Source organism: Cryptomeria japonica, chromosome 10 (genome assembly GCF_030272615.1).
Source record: "Cryptomeria japonica chromosome 10, Sugi_1.0, whole genome shotgun sequence".
In the NCBI taxonomy this organism is placed as follows: domain Eukaryota; kingdom Viridiplantae; phylum Streptophyta; class Pinopsida; order Cupressales; family Cupressaceae; genus Cryptomeria; species Cryptomeria japonica.
Genome location: NC_081414.1, coordinates 292,043,772 through 292,050,408, shown reverse-complemented (window position 1 = coordinate 292,050,408; position 6,637 = coordinate 292,043,772). Strand labels below are relative to the sequence as shown.

Below are 6,637 nucleotides of genomic sequence, written 5' to 3'. Positions count from 1 at the left end.
TTTTAAATGGTGGAGATTAAGGGCTTCAGAAAGGGGGAGCACACAAAGTGGTGTTGTTTTTCAAAAAAAAATAACATAGCACCTAGTGTGCTCCCCCTAAAATGTCAACTCTTTTTTGAAATTTTTAAAATCGCTCTACTGAGAAATTAGCTAACACCATGTAGTTTATGCCAGATTTTTCAGCTAATTTTTTAATGAATATATATTTTTTTACTAATTTTTGAAGTGGACACTAATTTTTTAGTGAAATTTGAGCGTGCTTCCCCTAAAAATTTGTGAAAACTAATCAAAAATCAATTTTATTTTTTTAAATTGTGTAGAATGGAGTCTAGTTTCTCAAAATATAATTTTTTTCAAAATTTGATAAACAAGTAAAAATCTATGATTGAAATACGACATGTTGGTTTTTGACAAAAAATAGACAAACTAACAAAAGAAATTATGGATGAAGACCTTAACATTATCAAATTTTGAAAAGAATTATATGGTTGGATAGCTAAGAGAGAGCTTGATGATTGTATGGTGTTTTTTTTTAATTTCATTGAAACACGTGCAAATCTGATGGAGAGCACGAACAAAAATGTAAAAAAAAAATCAATATTTGCTGGAAAAGACGTCTCGAGCTTGAGAAGGGCGTTCAAGCCTTTGGGTTGTATGCCCAAGGAAAATCCAAGCCAAAGGCTTGGTGTTTTCCAAATCAGAGAGTTTGGTGCATGCCAAATGAAAAGAAAATGCAAAAATTCATTTGGCATGCACCTTATTTGGTGTGGGCCAAATATGGCGCATGCCAAATGAATTCCATAGAATTTTCTCATGTTAGAAAGCAAAAAGTGTTCTCTTCTTTAGAATATATACACTCAATATAACATTAAAAAAGACAAATAGAAATGTGACTTATACTTTAAGCTATATTTTATGTATATATTGTCAGAATCTTTGAGAGTGGTTCCAGATCTCTAGGAGTTAAATGTAGATTCTAGTTTTTTGAGTGTTCATATAAATTTCAGACAGTCAAATTTCAGCAATCAACATGCTCATATCAAAATTATCTCTTTGGTCTCTTCCCTTCACTCTCTCTCTCTCTCTCTCTCTCTCTCTCTCTCTCTCTCTCTCTCTCTCTCATCTCATCTCTCTCCTCTCTCTCTCTCTCTCTCTCTCTCTCTCCTCTCTCTCTCTCTCTCTCTCTCTCTCTCTCTCTCTCTCGTGTCTCTTCCTCTCAATCTCTATTTCTATATCACACTCTACTCTTCTCTCAGGTGTATCTCTCTCTCATTCTTTCCTTCTCTCATCCCCCCTCCCTCTCTATCTTTCTCATTATGTCTCTTTCTCACTCTCTTCCTCTCTTCACCTCTCTCTCTATTATCTTGTAATCTCCTTATATCCCTTCATCCCTCTCACTTAGGCTCTATTTATCTCTTACTCTCTCTTTCTCTCTCTCTCACTATCCCTCCCTCCACCTCTTAGGTATCTCCCTCACCTTCCCTGCCTTCACCTCTTAGGTCTCTCTAACAATCTCTCCATCCACCTCTCAAGTCTCTCTGTCTCCTCCACTCCCTATCTCTCTCTCCCCCTCTCTTAGGTGTATTTATCCGATCCTTTCCCTCCCCATCCCTCTCTCTCTCTCCTCTCTTTGGTGTCTCTATCCCATCCTTTCCTTCCCAATCCCTCTCTCTCTCATCCTCCCTATTTCCCTCTATCTCTATCTCTCCCTCTCTTTCCCTCTTATGTCCCTCTCTCCACTTTTCTCTCTCCCCCTCCCTTTGACTTTCTCTATCTCTCTATCTCCCCCTTTCTCTCAAGTGTCTCTCCCATTCTTTATATTCCTCTCTATTCTCTCCCTCTCTCCCTTCCCCATATCCCCCCCCCTCTCTCTCTCCTCTCTCTCTCTCTCTCTCATCTCTCTCTCTTCTCTCTCTCTCTCTCTCTCTCTCTCTCTCTCTCTCTCTCTCTCTCTCTCTCTCTCTCTCTCTCTCTCTCTCTCTCTCTCTCTCTCTCTCTCTCATTCTTTATCATGTAAGTCTCTCCCAGTCTCAACCTCTATCTCCCTATCTCGCTCTCCTCCTCTCTTAGGTGTATCTCTCTCCCTTTCTCACTCTCCCTCTCCTCACATCTCTCTCTCTAGTCTCTTATACTCTCCTTCCATCCCTTCCTCTCAGTCAGGATCTCTTTATCTCTCACTCTCTCTTTCTCTCTCTCACCATCCCCCCCCTCCACCTCTTAGGTGTCTCTCTCACCTTCCCTCCCTCCACCTATTAGGCCTCTCTCTCACAATCCCTTCATCCACTTCTCAGGTCTCTCTATATCTCACCTACTCCCTATTTATCTCAAGTCTCTCTCCTTTCTATCGAATCTCTCACTCTCAACCTTTATCTATATATCTCCTCCTCTCCCAGGTGTCTCTCTCTCGTTATTTCTCTTGTTCCCTCTAACTCTTTTCCCTCTCTTCATATCATTCCCTCTCTCCCTCTCCCTCTATCTCTCTCTTTAACTCTCATTTTGTCTCTTTTTCTTTTATTATTTCTCATTTAATTCTCTCTCTCCCTCTCTGACTCTATCTCTCTATCTCACTCTCCTCTCTCAATTGTATCTCTCTCTCATTCTCTACCTCCCCCTCCCTTTCTCTTATTCCCACGAGTCTCTATGTCTATCATTCTTTATCTCTTAGTTCTCCACCTCTCAACCTCTATCTCTTTATCTCCCTCTCCCATCCTATCTCTTTTCTCTCCTTATATCCCATTATTTGCCTCCACCCTATCTCTTTCTCCCTCCCCCATCCTATATCTTCCCTCTCCCTCTCTCTCTCACCCTCTCCCTCTCTCCCTTCCATTATTTCCCTCCATCCTATCTCTTTCTCCCTCCCCCATCCCATCTCTTCCCTCTCTCCCCTCTCTCACCCTCTCTTGCTCTCTCTCTCCCCCATCCTATCTCTTCCTTCTCCCTCTCTCCCCCCATTATCTCCCTGCACCCTATCTCTCTCTCCCTCCCCCATCCTATATATTCCCTATCCCTCTCCCTCTCACCCTCTCTTTCTCTCTCCCCCCCATCCTATCTCTTCCCTCTCCCTTTCTCTTCCATCATTTCCCTCCACCCTATCTCTCTCCCTCCCCCATCCTATCTCTTCCCTCTCCCTCTTTCCCATTATTTCCCTCCACCCTATCTCTTTCCTCTCCCTCTCTCCCTTTCATTATTTCCCTCCACCCTATCTCTCTCTCCATCCCCCATCCTATCTCTTCCCTCTCCCTCTCTCCCTTCCATTATTTCCCTCCACCATATCTCTCTCTCTCTCCCCTGTCCTATCTCTTCCATATCCCCCTCTCTTGCTCTCTCCCTCCCCCATCCTATCTCTTCCATCTCCCTCTCTCTCCTCATTATCTCCCTACGCCCTATCTCTCTCCCCCTCCCCCCTCCCCCATCCTATGTCATCCCTCTCCCTCTCTCCCTTCCATTATTTCCCTCCACCCCCATCTTTCTCCCTCCCCCATCCTATCTATTCCCTCTCCCTCTCTCCCATTATTTCCTCCCACCCTATCTCTTCCCTCTCCCTCTCTCTCTCTCTCTCTCTCTCTCTCTCTCTCTCTCTCTCTCTCTTTCCCTCCCCCCTCTCTCTCCCATTGTTTTCATGTGCCCTCTCTTTGTCCCTCTCTCTCTTTTTCCCCATTTGTTGAATCTTGATAGAGAGCATTTGGCACACACCATATGGTTTTCCCTTGAAAAATGGTAAAAAGGGACATTAGACTCATGAATCTACCCCACATTATTTGGTTATGTCTGGTGTTGGATCTGATAATGACAAATATATGCCTTTTTATTTTGATCAGTCCACACAGTCATCCACGTACCAGTGGAATAATCACTGGCTACTTCTGGTCCCACTTCTTCGAGGGGTACTCCAAGTTGAGGAGTGACTCTGAATGCTGCTAAGATATCAGTATCTTTGGTCTGATATTTTGGAGTATAATAAGTTAATATGTAATCTTTAACACCAGCTTTGAATCTGACACTTGCTTCAGTCTCTATTTTATGTGACATAAATAAATCCCTCCCTATGATTTATTGGTTAATATCTCTTACAAGAATGAGGTCTACTCGACCTGTGTGTCGAATGTAAAGAATCACTTTTGTATTACAAAAAAAATTGTAATACAAAATACTCATTTTGTAGCCTTTATTGTCAAAAAGGATTTTCTTTCAAGTGATATTGTATCATGTTATGTATGTATGACGCAACCCAATTTTTTATTTTGATTGATCTAAGGACCTTTACGCAATTCTAATTTTATATAGAAAAAAATATAGATTTCTTCATTTTAGGTGAAAAAGAAAATGAGAAAAAAATTGCAATAGCAGACCATATGGGCATAGGTGGAAATGTGCCTAGTTATTGGCTCAAGAAAGTTGAATACTTCTTTATGATCATTATCCATTTACTTCCAAATTCATAGATTAATATCTCTTTATCTAAACAAAAGAGCATCAGCAGCCTCTAGTTGTGTTCTAGCTCTTTTGAGAGCCACATCAGCCTCGATTGCTTGTCTCTTGCCTTCAGCTCATGCACGATTATCTTTAGCTAGTCTAAAACTATCCTGAGCCTCTTGAAGATCAATATCAATACCTCTTTCTATATTATTTACCAATAATGTGATTTCATTATTGTCTATCGCGGAAAAACCACCCATCAAAGCCATAGTGGACCACTGAGCATTGAGTCGTATCTTCATGACTCCTATATCCAAAGTTGTTACAAGTGTAGTATGGTTGGGTAATACACCCATTTGACCATTATTAGTAGTTAGTATTATTTCTTTAACTTTTGAATCCCAAAAAAATCGATTAGGAGTGACTACACGAAGGTTTAGGTTCATTTTATTTCTTTAAATCTCTTTTGAGTTCATAGCCTTTGTGGTAGCTTCATCAATGTTACCCACCAATTAAAAAGATTGTTCAGGTAGAACATCTAATTCTTCGGAAAGGATCATTTGAAAACCTCTAATTGTCTCTATTAGACTAACATATTTACCGAGGGAACCAGTGAATACCTCTGTTACAAAAAAGGGTTGTGACAAAAACCTTTCAATTTTTCTTGCTCTTACCATGATTAAACGATCATCTTCTGATAATTCATCTAATCCAAGAATAGCTATAATATCTTTAAGTTCCTTATAACATTGAAAAGTTTGTTTAACTCCTTGTGCATTTCATAATGTTCTTCACCTATGATCAAAGGTTGGAGCATAGTTGACATGAAATCTAACGGATCTACTGTTGGATAGATCCCCTTGGCAGCTAATCCTCTTGATAGTATAGTAGTAGCATCTAAATGTGCAAATGTTGTAGCAGGAGTAGGATCAGTCAAGTCATATGCAAGTACATAAACTACTTGAATGTAGGTTATATATCCTTCTTTGGTAGAAGTTATTCTCTCTTGTAAAGAACCCATTTCTGTGCTAAGAGTTGGCTGATAACCCACTGCGGAAGGCATTCTGCCTAATAATGTGGATACCTCTTATCCTGCTTGGACAAAGCAAAAGATATTGTCAATAAATAGGAGTACATTTTGTTTATTTACATCTCGGAAATATTTAACCATAGTTAAAGTAGTTAAACCTACTCTCATACAAGTTCCTAGTGGTTCATTCATCTAACCATAGACCAAAGCTACTTTTGATTTTGAAATATATTTTGTTCATTAATGACTCTCGATTCTTTCATTTGCTTATAAAGATCATTCCCTTCATAGGTACATTCTCCTACTCTGTCAAATACCGAAACACCTCCATGAGCCTTAGCAATGTTGTTGATTAATTCCATAATTAACATTGTTTTACCCACTCCAACTCCCCTGAAAAATCCAATTTTTCCCCGACGGCGGTAAGGAGCTAAAAGATCCACTACTTTAATGCATGTTTCAAAGATTGAAAATATGGTATCCAATTATGTAAAGGCGGGAGCAGATCTATGAATAGGAGATCTTGTGAGGGTATCTACAGGACCTAAGTCATCAACATGTTCCCCAAGAACATTAAAAATTCTTCCAAGAGTAGTTTCACCAACTGGAACAATAAGTGGACCTCCTGTATCAATTACTTTCATTCCTCTCATCAAACCATCTGTAGCACTCATAGCTACAGCTCTAACCTTATTATTTCCTAGTAATTGTTGTACCTCACAAGTCACACTTATTGGTTGACCAATTGTATCGTTATCCTTAACTATCAAGGAATTGTAAATTCTAGGCATATTACTTGGAGGGAAAGATACGTCGAGTACTGGGCCAATTATCTGATCAATACATCCTGCCTTCTTTTCTACAAGTACGAAAACCCCAAGAATAAAAGGATTGGTTCTCATAAAAAAATTAAAAAAATAAAAGGATGTTGATTCCAATTGCTAATACTAGCAAAAAACCTAAAAAAGCACAAATGCTCCATAATGAGTTGATCAGTCAATAATCATTTAGATTTATAACTTATATTTACTTAGTAATCTCTTTCTTTGTAAAGTTCAACTTCGATAATGATCTAAAAATGGATTCATTATTTAAATGGATTGAAATAATTGATAATATTAAAATATAGTAAAACTTATTTGATGTGATTTATTACTCAATCGCATCAAATAAGTTTTACCTACTATTGGA

The 6,637-nt window shown here is 39.2% G+C and overlaps 1 pseudogene; it reads right to left on the bottom strand.

The window, feature by feature from the left end:
• Positions 1 to 4,871: 4,871 nt before the first annotated feature.
• Positions 4,872 to 6,348, bottom strand: LOC131048095 (ATP synthase subunit beta, chloroplastic-like; annotated as a pseudogene).
• Between the last annotated feature and the right edge of the window lie 289 nt (positions 6,349 to 6,637).